The sequence below is a fragment of the Meles meles genome, chromosome 1 (genome assembly GCF_922984935.1).
Source record: "Meles meles chromosome 1, mMelMel3.1 paternal haplotype, whole genome shotgun sequence".
NCBI lineage: Eukaryota > Metazoa > Chordata > Mammalia > Carnivora > Mustelidae > Meles > Meles meles.
Window position 1 is genome coordinate 171,358,066 of NC_060066.1, and position 17,758 is coordinate 171,375,823.

General features: G+C 47.5%; 1 long non-coding RNA gene across 1 annotated transcript in view; it reads left to right on the top strand.

The window, feature by feature from the left end:
* The window catches only part of LOC123956006, a 225,969-nt gene continuing 208,211 nt past the window's right edge, over positions 1-17,758 (top strand). The window contains exons 1-2 of the long non-coding RNA XR_006821485.1: positions 1-181; positions 308-356. This is a non-coding gene — a long non-coding RNA (uncharacterized LOC123956006). The remainder of the gene's footprint in view (positions 182-307; positions 357-17,758) is intronic.

A 17,758-nucleotide genomic window follows, 5' to 3' on the forward strand; every position in this document is an offset into this window, starting at 1 on the left:
GGTGGTGTGGCCCTGGGCAGAGTCCTCGAGGCAGGCGCAGGTGAGGGCGGACGAGAAGCGGGCTTTAACCAGCTTGGGCGCACGGTGGTGGGCCCGGGGCTGAGGCCCAGTGAAGGTGATGGAGCCTGGCCTTGGAGCCGCGGAAGGAGGGATGGGAGCAGTGGATCATTGAATCTCCGAGGTGGAGTACGGATTTTTATATATTATATATAAATATATATATTTATAAATATATATATAGGTTTCTTTTTTCCCCCTCTCTAAGAGCACTTTATAACTCCAATTCTTCTTTTCCTTTCTGTAATAGCCTCTGCGTCGTTTTCCCGTGTGGAGTAGCCTCCGACTTTCGGGAGGAGGTGAGTGGAACTTCTCCCAGGGTTACTTCTGCGCGCGAGGCCCCAGAGCTGTGGCTGTCCTCTGCCAGCTTTCCGGCGCGCTTGCGAGGGCGGGGCCGTGGGGGGGGGGGGGGGGCGCGGGCAGCTCCTCCCGGCCTGCACGCAGGTGGCGGGAGGCGGAAGGAGGTGCTGATTGGAAGCCCGCGTGCGGGGGGCGGGGCCTGTCCCGCGTGCCAGGGGCGGAGACCCGTAAGCTGGCGGAGCTCTTTCCTGATTGGCTTGGGCCCCAGAGCCCTCGGTATCGCGTTGGGAGGGGTAGGGGTTGGGGCGTGGGGGCCACCTGGGCCCCCCTGCCTTGCTTTTTATGCCCACCGCGGCAGTTTAGACTGCGAGTGCAGAATGCTGCGTGCAGCGGCGGTGCGCTTGTCTGGGAGCGTGTTTGGGGCGACTTGATCAGAGCAGGAGGGTTTTGTTTGGCGTTCTCCCTCCGTCGCAGCCTGGGGAGGGGACCGCGGAGGGCGGGGTGGGCACGGGCCCCATGGGATAAGCCCGGCCTGCTTTTGAGACGACTGGGGATAGAAGAGTGGTTGGACAGAAAAGTAGTTAACTCTTTGTGGCTGTTAACTCTTTGTGGCTGCGGCTTATCCGTGGGGGCGGCGGGGCGGTGGGAGGCTTTGGATTTCCAAGCAGGTCTGAGCCCGGCGTACGGTCCTCCTGAAGTGGATTTCGCGCTGTCTTTGTGCCACACCCAGGAGACGTTTCCGAGAAAAAGGGCAACTTCCAGCCTTTTCAAGAAACTCTGTCGTGCCCCAGCTCTTCGCCGTCCCTGCATGGAATCCTCACAACCCTATGATGTAGATACTCGTCTGCCTCTTTTTAGATAAGGAAGGGTTGAAGTGACGTGGCGAACATCATCCAGATGGTAGCGACAGAATTCAGGTTGGCCCAGATCTGCCTTGATAGCCTGGGCACTTTGTAACACTGCACCTGTGCCATGCCCTCCAGGGGTACCGGCTTGGCTGGATGCGGAGAGGAGAGAAACTAATGATCAGTGAAGTAGTCAGTGCTGTTTCTGCTGAATGCTAACAGCAAGGGAAGATGCCAGCGTTCATTTTTTGTGTTTGCCTGTTTCTCTGTGATTCGGTGAAGCATCCCCAGATGAAATTAAATGTAACCTGGCCAGTGAGGATGAGTAAGGAGTTCACGGCGGAGACAGATGCTTCACGCCCAGGGAGCAGGTTCCAAGGAGCAGATACCGGGACTCTCAGAATGGAATGCTTAGAAGACCCTTAGGGATCCCCCATCCTTTCATTTCCCTGAGGAAATAAATGGAGGCCCAGAGAGGATAAGGAATTATTTAAGAACCCCAAATGGGCCTGGGATGCAGGTTCTCAGCCCTTGATGCTGTGGTCTGGCTTTCTTAATAATTTAATGGTCAGACTCATCCTGCAAGAGTAGTTAACACTTGTTTAGTACTTACTAAATAAGTACTTTATCATGTACTTTAGTCTCTTTTAGCTCCTGTAACAACTCCATGAGGTATTTGGGCAAAATACAGTATTTTTACAAGTATTTTGCGAAGGAGAAAATTCAGATACAAGTAACTTACCCAAAATCACCCTGCAAATCTCAGTGCTGAGCCCAGGCTATTTGCTCCTCTGTTATCTGTAGAGATAAGTAAAGTAGATAAGAGGCACTTGAAATAAGCACAAACCTTGCAGAAGTAGAAATGCGTATATCATCCCCTTATTCAGATGCAGACCTGAGGCTCAGAGATGTTTGGTGATTTGCCCAAGGTCACAGAGTGAGAAGGTGGTGGACTACCGACAGTGGAGACCAGGTCTGGTTTCTTTCTGGTCCATCTTTCTGATCCATCTGGCCCACCTTAGCTAGGAAAAGCCATAACAGCTCTCCTCCTCTTGACTCACATCTTTCTTTCTTTCTTTTTAAACATTTTATTTATTTACTTGACAGATAAGTAGGCAGAAAGGCAGGCAGAGAGGGAAGCAGGTTCCCTGCTGAGCAGAGAGCCAGATGTGGGACTCCATCCCAGGACCCTGGGATCATGACCTGAACCGAAGGCAGAGGCATTAACCCACTGAGCCATCCAGGTACCCCCAACTCACATCTTTCTGACACTGCCTTGGGGATATTGGCCTCTACAGGCAAAATAGCTCTAGTCTTGGCCCGGTTGTATGGTCAAATATCACTTTTCCCATGAGGAGTTTCCTGCTCAAACAGGACAGGGACCTGGGTCTCCTGGCTGCTACTGTGGTGCTTTTCTGCATTCCTCCTCACTTTCTCCTGTGTGTCATGTCCTCAGCAGATCTGGATCACATTATCCCCCCCAAAACCAAAGTGTGAGATGTGTTTAGCTCTAGGATCCTTGAGAAAAACCAGTTGGTAGAGCTACTTGGTTTAGGTTTGGAGGTTAAGAATGAAGGGGGCAAAGCCCGGTCAGAACAGCCTACATTAGAGGCATGGGGCCTGCTGGAACTCAATTAGCACCTCTTAAATCTGGGTGAAGAGTGACGAATAGAGTTATGAATTGGGGGTGGAAAAATGAGCCCCCCTCCCAAGTATTTCTCTTCATGAGTAACCCTCACTGACCTAGTGAATAAGATGCATGAGACTTCTCAGAATTAATTTAGCTCCTCTGGCTTGTCTTCACTGCTAACTTAGGTGTCTCTGAAGGCTTGGCTTCTAGAAGGGTTATTTAGAAGGAGGGCTTCTACTGTGGAAGGCAGCTCTGGACTAGATTCCAGGAGGTCTGGGGGGCTTGGGCCAGCGCTGCCAATCACTGGCTGTGTGACCCTGCAAAACGCAGTTTCTTCTCTAGAACTCAGTCATTATTCATTCAGTCATTCAATAAACATTTCTTGAACCCCCACTGTGGGCCTGGCAGGGTCCTGATGGATGAGACAACTTCTAACAAAACAGCCCCACAGCGGAGGAACTCACAGCCTCAAGGGGAGAAGAGACAAAACCAGACATTGTGAGTGGATCCTCAGCTACTCTGGGTATGGACAAAGGCTCTGTGGAGGAACTGATGTCCACAGGTCCACAACAACCCTTATGGAAACTTCATGAAAATTTGAAAAAGGTGCACCCTGCCTTCCCCCCACCCCCCACCCCAGGGTAAATGCAGCCCCATACCAGAGTGCACAGCTTGGCCAGCCAAGCCCAAGCAGATATTTGTGCTTCCAGTTGCCCCCTGGGCTGATCACTCCTGCCTGGTGAACAGCTTACAGATCTGACCATCGCAGCCCTGAATGTCAAGACTCAGGTGTAAAGGTCCCTGAGAAGGCAAAGGTGGGAGAGTCCATTTCAGGCGAGGAAGGAGCATGTATAGAACCTGCAGGCTTGGGAAAGCTGTTCTTTCGCTTGGGAACCTGCGGGTGTTCAGTGTGACTAGAAGAGAGCATGAGTGGCACCCTGGGGGAATTGAGACTAAGTTGGAAGGATTGGCAGAGGAATTTATTCACTCATGAAGTAAATAAAAAGTGGGCGTCACTTTCAGTTTGGTGTTGGAGGGAAGTAGAAGTAGTAGTGACCAAAGTCTACATAATCCCCTGCCCTGGAGGAATGAATTTACATTCTAGTGAGATGATGGACTTCTGGTGTCTATTATCAAATCAGAAGGGACCTTCCCTCTTGCACTGCATGTAATGAGATAATGTGTGTAAAGCCCTTTGAGAACTGGGAACTTCTAGATCATTCCTATGAATAAATATTTTAATTTTCATCTGTGTGGCCAACACCAGTGCTGAGGCATTTGGGGGCCTGTTCCTGACACCAGGCACCTACCTGATTTTACCTTGGGGCTGAAGTAATGACCTTTGGTTGTGATCACAATACTAAAGGAACTATGACACCTTCCCACCATCTGCTGTCACTGCCCATCCTGATTTGGAAAGAAATCCTCTCTCTCTGGGTCAGCTGAGCAGGCTAGGTGACCCGTGACTTTCCGGGGCCTGTATGGGAATTCACCAGCTCATCCTCGCGCTGTGACCACCTGCTGTGGTCAAAGGCTCTTTCTCTTCTGGCCGAAATACCAGTGGAGTTGAGGGAGTCACTTAAAAATTACTAATGAAAGGGGAGCTCCATTTCTGGCATAGGGGTGGGCTGAGGGACTCCAAGAGCCTTGTCAGGTGGTCTGCAGGTTAGAAGCTGTGTGGTCTGCTCAGTAGCACTGATTCAGGTGATTGAAGCTGATTTTTAGGCCTGGGAACTTGGCTTCTTCCTCACTGTGTGGTTGTGGGTAAGTCACTTCCTCTTTCTGGATACTAGTTCCTTCCTCTATTAACCAGAAGGTTTCACTTATTGCAATGTGAACAACAGAAAAGAGTTCTTTGAACTCTTCTGTGGCTCCACAGTATATAATCCGGATGAAAATGGTGGTGCTGTGGTTGAGGCAGTTTTGGGGTCTGGAGTTCTCCTGATTTCAACTGCACCTTGTCCTTACTCACCCTCTCAGGACTTCGGGCTTTTCTAGATATTGCCCTGGAATCATAGTGGAATTTAGTTTGAAACAATTGGATTGAACATTTCTCCTCTCAATCGGCTCCTCTGGTCCCTGAGCTTAAGGTAGAGGTGAGGGCAATTGAAAAGTCTTGTGATCATTTTTATAATTTCATATATACATTAAATGATTATCCAGCTCTTTCCCATTCAACATACACATCATCCAGCTGATCTAGGTGACCCCCCTTGACCCTTCTTTCCATGGACAGACATTAGATTTTATATGAATGACTATGGCAGCAGCCTGAAAACATCTAAAATGTTCCTGGTTTCACTTTCTATGTAGTATGTCTCCCAAACTGGGGAATCTGTGAGTTTTTTTTCTTTAAAAGGGATGTGTCTGTTAGAAGATAGTGGCATAGAGCCCGATGTGGGGCTCGATCCCAGGACCCCGAGATCATGACCCGAGCCGAAGGCAGCGGCTTAATCCACTGAGCCACCCAGGCGCCCCGTGGGGAGCCTGCTTCCTCCTCTCTCTCTGCCTGCCTCTCTGCCTACTTGTGATCTCTCTCTGTCAAATAAATAAATAAAATCTTAAAAAAAAAAAAAAAAAAAAAAAAGAAGATAGTGGCATAAACAAGTAGGAATTTATTTCTCCCATGTATAAAGTCCAGATAGGCGCCCCAGGGCTAGAATGATGGATTCTCAAGTATCAGGATCTCAGCTTTTTCCATCATGTGCTCTGTAGTCTTCAATACACACCTTCCATCTCGTGATCCAAGATGGTGGCCCTAGTTTCTGCCGTCAAGTCTATATTCCATCCAGCAGGAAGGAGGATAGGAGTAAAGGCAAGAGCCTACCATTTCCTTTTAAGGACAAAAGTTGTACACATCAGTTCTTTTCACATCTCCCTGCCTATAATTTGGTCATGTGTGCACCCCTATATTCAAGGGAGGCCAAGAAATCTCTTTAGCTGGGCATCCTTGAGACAAACTAAAAATTCTTTTGCCATGCAAAACAAAAGAGAACAGATAAAGGGGCCAAATAGAGATCGCTGCCATAGGATCTAGCCATTTCTTGAGCTTGAGAAAGACTAATTTTCACAGTCCTTTTTAGCTGTGAAATTCTGTGATGTGAGTAGACTCTAAGGACTTCAAAGCTCTAACAGAGAGCTCAAGCGTTTAGCTAATCCAGTCTCCTTCATCAAATGACTTTACAGATAAGGCCACTGGGAGTGTACAGAGGTTAGGCAATTTGCCCAGGGTTAACTCAGTAACAAAGGGAGAAGTCAGTTGTAGGAGTGGCAGGATTCTTTGGGCAAGCAGAAGAGCTCTTGTCTCTGTTCTTTATATCCCTAAGTCCGTGATGTCCTAGCCCTTCAGAGTATCCCTTTCCATTTATGCCATCATTTGAGAGATATAGTAGACTCTGCCGCAGGCATCAGGTTACCCTGAAAGGAGGATAAGCTTTGGAGTCAGGTGTCATTGGCTCTCAATCGGGCTTCTGCTTCTTATTGCTGTGTGGCCTTAGTCAGGACATTTCATCTCCTGGCTTTGCTATCCTCATATTTGCAAAGAAGATACTATCCATCTTACAGGTTTCTTCTTTCCTTTCACCCTTCCTTATTCCTCCCCTGCCCTCTTTTCTTCCACTCATGGAGTGAATAAGGAAAGGGTTCTGCTATGGGATTTCAGACATAGAAGGGAAACCAAAGGTAGTTTCCTTTCTTTCTTCCTTTCTCTTTCCTCCTCTTCTTTCATTTTCTTTCTTTTTTTCAGTCTCCTTTGATTTTATACTGCTTCCCACCAGCCTTAATAATCACAGAATCCAGAGGAGTAATTACATGTAGGAGTTGGTATATGCCAGATTCTCTTTAGAATATGCAATGCCCAGAAATAGTTTGCCCTGACTGGTGAACTTCTACTTCCTTTTACCATTTTCCCCCCTTATTTCCTATTTTTTAATCAGACAAGGAGAACTATAGTTCTTCTTGGGTTTCCCCCTTGACCATCTCATCACTGGCCCCTGATGTAGCTGTTTCCCCTCCTTCTCCATGACTTCTGAACTCTTTACAGTGTTGACGTAATATCATGCTTACTATGGGTTTTTTCTCTTCCTTGTCTTTGTTTAGAGTCTTCTCTGAGCTCCTAGAGGACAGGGAATAGAGTTCTGTGTATCCCTGTAGCTTGGCCCACAGCCTGGTTACACAGTCATGTTGTGTCCCAGAAGCTGGTTAGGGAGCATGGGTCTAGAGAGGCCATGTCTTCCCACCTTCACGTTTTATTTTTATTTTTTAAATTTTATTTATTTATTTATTTATTTGTCAGCAATCACAAGTAGGCAGAGAGGCAGGCAGAGAGAGAGGAAGGAAAGCAGGCTCCCCACTGAGCAGAGAGCCCGATGCGGGGCTCGATCCCAGGACCCTGGGATCATGACCTGAGCCGAAGGCAGAAGCTTAACCCACTGAGCCACCCAGGTGCCCCCACCTTCATGTTTTATAGGCATGGGAACTGAAGCTCGACTGGGGCTGAGCTTCCTGTGAGCAAGGACCCTGTGCTCTACCTTGCGGTCTTTCACAGTACCTGTTGGGAACAAAGCTGGAAGGGAGTGGAGGGAATGGGGAAGAAGAGATAAGGTGGGAAATCACCCTTGATTCAGCACTAAAAATACCTGCTTTTAAGTAAATGCTATCTTACTTCATCTTGACAACATGAATGTAAGATAAATACCATTATCGGTCTTGCGGAGGGTGAAATTAAAATGGGGGTCAAGAAAGGTAAAGATACTTGGTTAAGTTCACACGGTGCCTCGGAAGTGGAGTGAGAAATGAAACAAGGTCTGTGAAGCCAAGGCCACGCTCTTACTCTTGAACCATGAGTCAGAATTACTGACACGGTCAAGTGTGAGAATTAAATGGTCTGTGTAGGAAGCCAGATCACTTTAGGAAATTTCTCCTAACAACACTAATGAGGCTCTGTGGCACTGACGGGACATGTGCTTCGTGCTAAGTCCCTCTCAGCTCTCGAGGGCTGGGATTCAGTCTCCCTCTCTGAACTCCTCCACCGTCAGTGTGAGCCATTTAAGAAGGACAGATTCTTCCAGGAGCAGCAATGTCTCTTTAGCTTGAATCATCAAGATCAGGCCAAGCAGATTTGTTTGGGGTTTTTGATGGGATTTCTCTTCATTGATTGGGGTGAAGAGTTCAGAGCTAAGTTGGATTGGCTTTTCAGCTCCAAGCTGCAAGAGACTGGGGCTTGGCATGATTCGAGGCTGTCTACTGAGGCTGCTCCTGACCGCGCACTTCTTCAGCCCACTGGTGAGCGCGTACCAGTACCCTCTACTCCCTGGAGCATATGGAGGTAGCTGCTGCACCAGGAATAAACATGCTCTTAGTCTCCAGAGAAACCTGTCCAGTTTCTGGGGCTTTCCTGTTTGGATTCTACTCACTGCCTGGAGGGGTTTCTGTGTTGTTTTGCCTGTCTCTCTTTCTCTCTCTCTCCTCCCCACCACTCCCCCAGCATCCTTACTTTCTCTTTCCCCCTCCTTACCCACCCCCTGCCCTTTTTTCTTCTTTTCTTCCTTCCAGATATTTTATTATTCTGCTTTAAAAACATTTTAGGGCAGTAAGCAATTTTGAATTATAATGCTCCCCAGAGTCTAGCATACAGTGATTTTTGTCTTCCAAGTCTTGGTATGTTCTGTCTCTTCCTTTTTCATTTAATTAAGATTCACTAATAACAGCAATAGTTTCAGTGGGGAAAAGTTACTTACTGATGGGTACCAGGCACCAGTCTTTCAGGGACTAACAAATACTACCTTCTTTCTGTCAGAAGTGTTGTTGAGCATCTAGCCATTTCAGGGCACCATCATGGACATGAACAGGGCTAGTCCCCTTCTTCACAGAGCACACCGTGTAGTTGGAAACACAGGTAGTAAACAAATATATAATAGCCTTCCAGATTATCTAATTACATTTTCAAAAAGACCTCACACAGCAGTTGTAACAAGCCCATTTTAGATATGCAGAAATACTGAGGTGCAGGTAATGAACTTCTCTGCCAAAAAAGAAAGGAGAAGTTGTAATGCAGCCCAACCTGTGGTCTTTTTAGCTTCCGGTGAGGCTTTGTATTATGAGCCCAGAGGCAAATACAATGTGAAGCTTAACTCCAGGGTCCCTCACTTGCATGGGCCCTTTCTAAATTCATCCATACCTAATTGTTCACCCTTTTCTTACTGAGGGCCCACCACATCTTTTAAGACTGAGGCCTTGGGCTTATAAAACCTGGACCGGTCCTCACTGATGTAAGGATTCAGAGACCAGTCTGAGTTTCCCAAAAGACCTCCAGAGGAGATAGATATGAAAATAAATCATTCTAATTCACAGAGATGAGAACTGTCATAGAGGTGTTATGGCCTGAATTTTATCCTCCTTCCCTAAGTTCATATATTGTTAAATGAGGTTAAATGGGGTTCATTAGGGTAGGGCCCAGGTCCAATAGGATTGGTGTCCTTGTAAGAAGAAGGAGAGATGCTGGGGAGCTCCCTTCCCATGCACACACAGAGGAAAGGCTGTGTAAAGTCACCAGAGAAAGCAGCTGTCCCTAAGCAGGAAGACGGTTCTCATCAGAAATTGAATTTGTCTACATCTTGATTATGGATTTTAGCCTTCAGAACTGTGAAGAAATAAAAGTCTGTTTTTTGTACCACCCAGTCTGTGGTATTTTGCACCTGGACCAGACAAGTACAGGAGGGATGTGCGAGGCAGCTGGACTTGAGGAGGGGGACACCATCTGGACATAGAAAACAGTCTGAGGAAAGGTATGGAGACCCAAGAGAGCATGGAATATTTGCAGACCTACTAGTAATCCTCGTGTGCCTTGAGGAGTATGAAGGCAGGGGAGGGGCAGAATCCCAAAAGGTGTGGTATGCCATGCTGCAGAATCTGGGTTTTATCTGGCAGGTGTGGGAGTGTCCCTGGCTTGCCCAGAGCTGGGAGTGTCCCCAGTGTCATGGTGGCTGCAAAGAGGAAGATGCGTGGCAGGGTGGGAGACCAGTTAGCCCACTAATGCAATAGCCCAGGGAGGTGAGGATGTGGCTCTGGAAGAGATCTGCAGTGGCACAAGGAGAGGGATGTGTTTTGGATCTGGCAGGAGACAACAGAAGGGAGAGGGAGGAGCTTGGATCACACATGGGTTCCTGTTTGGGTGTCAGAATGGATAGTTTTAAAAATATTTTGGCCACTTCTATAGTAACTTGAATATATACATAGATTAAATTCGCTTCTGAGGAAAAGTGTTTGGAAGTCCCATATTTCAAAGAAATACCAGGTGAAGATGTGCTGTGATCCTAGATCTATAGTTTTGGTCAGCTGGCTGCTCTGCCATTACAGAGTTTTGGAAGGAATCAGGGTCAGACTTGGTAATTACCGGGATTGGTGCAAAGAACACTTCTCTCCTAACCTGAGTCTTGGTCCTGATCCAACTTGCTGTTTACCTTTGGGTGAATCATTTGCTCTGTCTGGTCCTTAGTGTCATGTTCTCAAAAAGGAACCACTTGGGTTACGTGAGCCTTAATTTACCTTTGAGTGCTAATAGTCTACACATCCATGTTTAATCAGCCTATGTACAAATCAAGACTTGGGCAAAGATTAAAGTCTAATTTCCAAGAACAATACCCAGTTCAGTCCTAAAGGACAAGCTTTAAGTCCCACGTCATTTCAGCTCTGCTTGGACTTGCAGATTCATAGAGGACTCTAGAGGGAGGAGGATACTTGGAAGCTATCCAGTCCAGCTTCTTTATTCTGCACTTGAAGAGACTGAGAAACAGGAAGAGCACTGTCTAAGAGCATCATACAGCTAGTTAGAAATAGAGCCAGGAATTGAAGCCAGGTCTCCTGACTAAGGGTGTGGGGGGCTGATAATGTGCCGCATGACTGTAGGTGCTGGTGTGAGTTGTAGCCCCTGGAATTATGGAAGTGGAGGTCCTGGTCATCACCCCCATTTTGGTACTGCTCTCACTCTATGTATCTGATTGTTTCAAATGCCTCCTCGACTCTCTGGATACCTGGTATCCCCTCTTCCTCCCTTTTACCTGCCTGGTGGTACTCTGTTAATCCTTTACAAACATCAGCTCTCTTGGTCACCATTCTTCCCTTTGTACATACCTCAGTGGCTACATACAGTGAACACATTATGTGAAAATTAGTTGTCTTACTTATCTCCTTACAGTTGACCCAACAAGGGTGGAAACCATGTCTTATTTATCTCTGTACTTCTAACATCTAGCCCAGGTACTTAGTTAATGTCCATGGAAAGAATGAATACAACAGATAAATAATGATGTCATGAATGAATGAATGTAAACTGAGGTCCACTGGAGAATATACAATCAGAAAAAGCTTAGGAAGCCGTGCCCCACGAGGGGTAAATGAGACTAGGGTTTTCCTCTCATCTGGTTATTTCTTAGACCTACAGGTCATCACCCTCATTAAGGATAGCTCCCTTAAGCTGTAAGCAGGAAATGCCTTGGTATCAGGTCCAATGGCCCATATTGAAGACATAATCCTTTGGCCCATGACTCACCAATGGATTCCAGAAGGCTCGGTGTGGGTGGCCTTCCTCAATCAATCAATGGTTGGGCGTCCTAGCTTGTGATTGGATCCCCTTTCTGCCACCCAAGCTTACAGGTCTCTCAGATGCAGCCTGTATGGAGACCTCTGGCCATCAGGCCTGCTCAATTTCTAACCACCCACCAGGAGACTAGGGAATCATCCATAAAAGCTAGATTTTATGACCATTGACACCACTTGAGCATGGTCATTATGATTATTTAACATTTATGAGACACCCTCGGTGCACTGGGGGCAAGGCAAAGGTAGTTTGGCAGCCTCAGCACAAACGGGTGTTTCTCTATAACCCCACAAAGGTGCTCCCTCCCACCCAGATTAGTTCATTTGCAACTATGTTCCGGGAGCTCATACAGGCCAGGGCAGAATTCACTTAAAGCATCCTATGTACTGTTTAACCCAGACATTTCCAAGAAAACCTCAGTTAGCCAAATCCCAACAAAGGAGAACTAATTAACCAGATTTTTATTTTTGCAGTTCTGTTGCTTTGTTCTCTGAGAGATGTTGATGTGAAAAGTCCTTCATTCTTTCTCATTCAAAAAAATATATGGGCTTCTGACTTTATGCTACACTCCGTGTCTGGCCTTGGCATTATAGAAATAATCTAGGACAGCCCGTGCCCCTAGACAGCTCAAGCATGGAAACAAAAATATAGTGTCACAGGTGATCTATGAGAGCCAGGTTGACGGAAGAGTGCAGGCCTACACGAGGATATAAGTGGTCAACTCACTCTGTTGGTGGGGCACAGGCTAAGAAGGCTTTACAGGAGGAAAAGCTCAAGATAGCATTTGATTGATGATGATTTCAAAGTGGGTGGACATGGACCTCATAGGCAGAAGGAATGACTGAGCAAATGTATGGGAGGATGAAATGGAAGAGCATAGTCAGGGAATTCTAAACCATACAGGCAAGTTGGGATCTATGGTATGAGGGGATGAGATGGGAAATCTAGGCAAAGGCTAGATTATAAAGGGCCTTGCCCATTGCTGAAGAAGTGTGGTCATGGCTGTTGCTTTGGGAAACTGTGTCACTCTCTTGGAAAGTCACTCCTCCTTTGGTTTGGTCGACATCACTCTGATGGAGCAGCTCCTGCCTCCCTGGTTGCTCCCCTCTGTCATTTGCATGGGGTTGTCTCTCTCTGCCCACCTTTTAATGCCAGTGTTGCTCAGGGTTCCTCCATGATTTGTCCTGCTCTGGACCCTCCCTCCTCTGGGGAATTTCCCATTGCAGTGATTCCCCACATGATCTCTCTCACCAGACGAGTGCTTTCCTGAACTCCAGATGTATACATAGACCCCACTGCCTGGTGAAGTCTCTACCTGATGCAGGTGGCCGTCTGCTCCCTAACCCTTCACTCATCCTCTGTTTCTTGTGCTTGCAGAAATCATCACTGTCTAGCTGCTCCAACTTGGAATTACCCTAGACTCCTCATTTCTACTCATAAGTTACATCAAGTCCACTGAAGATTCAGTCACTCAATACCTACTCAGTTTTTACTTTCTGCCAGGGCTGCAACTAGCAGGTGGTGTAGAGGTGGGTAAAACAGAGCTCTGGCCCTTGAGGAGCTCAGGCAGATGGGAAGAATGGCTGATGAACAGCTGGCTGTCACTCTGGGTGCACCATGTAGCCAGAAAGGGCTGTGGGCAGATGACTTACCTGGGTTCTAGAAGGTGGTGTGGAAAAGGCACCTACCCTTGCCAGGTGGCTGGAGTGGGGTGAGGAAGGCCTGGCAAGGCTTCCTCAAGGGGATGATCCTTGTGCTGTGCCTCAAAGAATGAGTCGGAATTAGGCAGGGGTGAGAGGCTGTGAGGGAGGGGAGGTGTGCCCCAGGGAAAGGGAAAAACACAAGGAAGTGAGTGGTGATGATAAATGGTGGGATGCTGTTTTAAGCAGCTCACAGGTGCCTGAGAAAAATGTGGAAGGCAGAAGTGGCAAGGGGAAGACGAAGCTGACCTCTGTGGGGCCTTGTGTTTCTTGATAAAGAGTTTGGATGTATCCCAAGGGAAATCGGGATTCAACAGTCGGAGCAGAGAACTGACTTGATCAAGGTAACTGTGTGGGAAGATCAGATCAGCAGGTAGGGGGGTTGGCAGGTGGAGGAGGGCTGCTGTGGTATGGAGGCCATGAGAGAGGCGAAAAGGCCTAGCCTAGGGCAGGTGCTCCAGGGGTGGAGCAGAAGGGATATTGGGGAGACATTTCTCAAGTAGAATCAATCACCTCTGTTCGTCATTTGAATATGAGAATCTAGAGATGAAGTGAAGATGCCGAGTTGTCTTTCTAGCTCAATGGTAGATTTAGAACGCAGGAGCAGAAGTAAGCTTGCAGGGGTAAGAGTCCTCAGTCTTAGCCAGTTTTGAGATATTGTACACAAAAATGCTTTGTAAGCGTGAAAGATTTTTTTCACATGGGGACTCGGGGGAGACTGCTGCTCTGGGATCTGATCTTGACTTCTCCAGGTGGAAGCCATGCCCTTGACTTGGGCACAGAGGCCCAACACAGAACAGAGGGCTGTTCTGTAATGTGGGCAGCAAGGATTGAAGCCTTGGTGATCTTCAGACTGAGGAGAAGCCTTACTTAGTAACCTTCACTGACCCCCAGGCTGCTGGCCATATGGGGACTTGTGCTCTCTGCCATCTCCTGCTGGGAATGCTGGGCCATTTGGGACATGTGACAAACCCCCATCCATGCCAGAAAGGCAGGAGCTTCTTGAGCTCTGGCCATCCCCACGGTTACTCCGGTCCACCTGCACATGTTTCTCATGAAAGGGGTGATGGAGGGGGCTGCTTTGGTTGGTGGATTCATCCTCAGTCTGCTCTCCTCCAGCTCCATCCTCCAGGAAAGCCACGGTCTTCCAGGGAAAGGGGCTTTGAAGAATAAAGTACAGAGAAAAATGGATTTTAGGGTTCTGTCTAGATAATGGTTTTCCTTTTTCTCTCTTTGTTTTGCTTTTATTTTGTTTTAAAGGGCAGGTGTTTCCTGCTGTCTTGGAACAGAGTAGCGTTTCTCTGGTATTTGTTTGGAGTAAAGGGAATGAGGCTGGCCTTAGGGTGAGGGTGGTCAGCCTGGAGCCCACCCTTCCTCCTTGTCTGTAAGAAGTTGGGCTGGATGCAGCTGCAGGTCCTCTTACGTATGAGCCTATAAGATACGGTTCTCGTGGTCAGCGAGTTGTGGAGGCTGCACCAGGAGTGGAAGGAGCAGGGGCTCCAGAGTCCTTACTCACCAGCGGCGAGACCCTCAATAACCCCATACATCTCCCCAAGTCAAGATTTTCCTGTCTGTCCAATGAAGACAGTTAGCCTGTTTGCATGCTTTTCAGTGGTTGGAGGGTTAAGGGCAGCTCTCACAGTGGAATCTGTAAAAGGCTGTGCACCCTCAAAGCAGCTTGAGCCTCCCTGGTGACTTTGCCCAGCCTGCTGTTTTACGGTTCGGGCCAGTGAGTGAGAATAGGCAGGCTCCCTCCTCGGGGACCCCTGGATTTGCTCCTCTAGTAAGTATCTTGTAAGGCTATAGTGATGCATGACATGAATCCACGTCTCTCTGCTTCTGTCCATGTATCCATCCAGCAAGCTCGTATCGCACACCTGTTCTGCACAGTTCCTGTGCCACGTGCTAGAGATGCAGAAATGAGTAAGACGCGGTGGCTCTGTTCTCCATGAAAGTACGGTGTGGGCACAGGGACATGAACTCTCTTCAAAATTATGAAACAGTGTGGGAATTCAGGGAGAGCCCTGTCCTTGTGGGACATGGGAGCTCGAGGGAAGCACATCTGGCCTAGCCTGCAGGTCAGCCAAGTTTCTGGAGGAAATGGCACCAGAACTGAGCCTTGGAATACAAGTCAGCCAGCTTGAGGGTGGGGGGCGGTGCAGGGGAGAGGCAGGGCACTGTGCAGAGGGGCTGCCTATTCTTCTCATGCTGTACTCCTCCTCTTCCTTCAGGCTTCTGCTCAAAATGTCCCCTCCTCACAGCTGTTCATTCTGAGCACGGGGGTCCCTGTCTATCCCTTTACCCTGCTTTAGTTTCCTTAACAACATGGTCATGAGCTGAAATGTCTTTCTGTAGATTTATAGTCTGTTCTCTGCATCAGAATGTAAGCTCGCCGTGGGCAGGGGCCTCCAGTGTCACATTTAGCGTGGTATCCCTGTGACCTGCTTGGACCGCTGTAATGAGAGACTACAGACTGGGCAACTCAAACAACGGAAGCTTAGTTTCCCCTGTTTTTGAAGTCTAGTAGTCTCGGATTAAGTCATGGTCAGGGTTGGCTCCTTCCGAGACCTGTGAGGAAGAAGTGGTTGCATATCTTTCCCCAGTTTCTGGTGGTTTGCTGGCGATCTGTCATGTTCCTTTCCTTGTAAATATATCACTCTGCTCCCTGCCTTCATCTTTGTTCGCCATTACCCCGAGTGTCTGGGTCCAAATTTTCCCTTTTTAGAGGGATACAATTCATATAGGATTAGGAAGCATCCATGCTATTTCAGTGTGACCTATCTTAACGAATTGCATCCGGATTGACCCTATTTCCAAATAAGATCATATTCTGAGATATTGGGGGTTAGGACTTCAAGATGTGAATTTTGGGTGGATGCAATTCAACCCACAAAAGGCATATAATAGACAGTCAAAATACATTTTGTCGAATGAAGGAATGGTTGGATAAAGAAGCAGGAATTAGCTTGCTGAGGGGCTGGTAGGGAGGCAGCCTGGAGGGAGGAAATCCCTGTTTGGGATTCTTGGAGCTTCAAGAGCAAGGCAGCAACTGGTCAGAGCTGACACCCAAGAGGTATGCATACCTCCTCCTTAGCATGTGGGAAACACTCAATCCGAGGTAGCTTCTGTGATCTTAGTTTCTACTGGTTGTTAGGTGGATGTGTGAGTGTATCCAGCATCCCTGCTCCTGGAAGACTCCCTTCTCAGGATAGTGGAGCTGCGTGTCAGCAGTTTGGGCCGGCACCATCCTGTTTACAGAGGGCCACATGGGCACCTGCTTACTCAGCAGGTCCTGAAGGCCAAGTCTCATATGAGATGCTCTAACCCGGTCATCTTTCCTTTACATCTCCACAATAGGTTGCCTTCTGTCCCTCTGATAAACAGCCTGTCCTTCATGAACTGAGATCAGTGACGGGTTGGCGGGGGTTCTGGAACATTTCCTTCAGGGTCATAACCACTGAGACACAATTTCTGACTAATCAACCCTTGTGATACAGCATGGCAAGGTAACAGAACATAAATAGCATAGGAAACCAAGATTAATGTGGAAATGTCCCTGAGATATCAGGATAGGAAATTGCAAAGGAGCCATAAAGGCTCCTTGGAGAATGAGCTGGAAGTCAGGAGGAGATAAACTCATAGTAAAGTGGAAAAGGGCCCCGACATGAACCCAGCCTCTGCCACCTACCAGCTGTGGGATCTAAGGGAAGTCACCCTTCTGCTGTGAGTCTCCTTTTCCCAGCCCTAAGGTAGGGATAATATGACCCATGGCATTGTAAGAAAGAGAGCATGTATATGGGACTTGAACACAGAGGTTGACATTTAGCAAGAGCTCAGTGCATGGCAACAATAATAATAACTTACATAAACTGAGTGCTTACAAATGGGTGAGGCATTATTCTAAGTGATTTAACCTCATAAGATAGGTGCAGTCATAAAACTCATTTTGTAGTTGAGGAAACTGAACTTTTTTTTTTTTTTAAAGATTTTTTTATTTATTTATTTGACAGACAGAGATCACAAGTAGTCAGAGAGAGAGGAAGGGAAGCAGGCTCTCTGCCCAGAGAAAGCCTGATACGGGGCTCAATCCCAGGACCCTGGCATCATGACCTGAGCCGAAGGCAGAGGCTTTAACCCACTGAGCCATCCAGGTGCCCCAGAGGAAACTGAACTTTAAATGGTTTAGGTAAATGCCCAAACCCACCTAGCTACCAGGTGATGAAGCTGAGCTTCACATTCAGGCAGTCTGTCCTAGAGCTTGTACTTTTGACTATTAGGCTATGTAATTACTGGCATAATTATAATTTATATGGATATTGTGTAGCTAGAAAGTGAGAATTTGGGGCATTTTCCATTAAGAAAACTGGAGGGAAGAGAAACAACAGAAGTTATTATTAACCCAGGTGCCAGGTGATCAAATACTTATCTCAACCAGCCCTCATATGCAGCCTAGAAAAGATATATTGTCTGCTTGCATTTTAGAAATAAGTAAACCAAGTCTCATAAAGCTCGGACAGCCTAGATTCAAACCCAAGTATCTCTGGGCCCAAAGCCCAGTCTCTGTCTACCACGCCCGCTGCCTCCAGGAAACTTACTCAAGTTAACATGGAATGAGCTGCAGGACATGGAC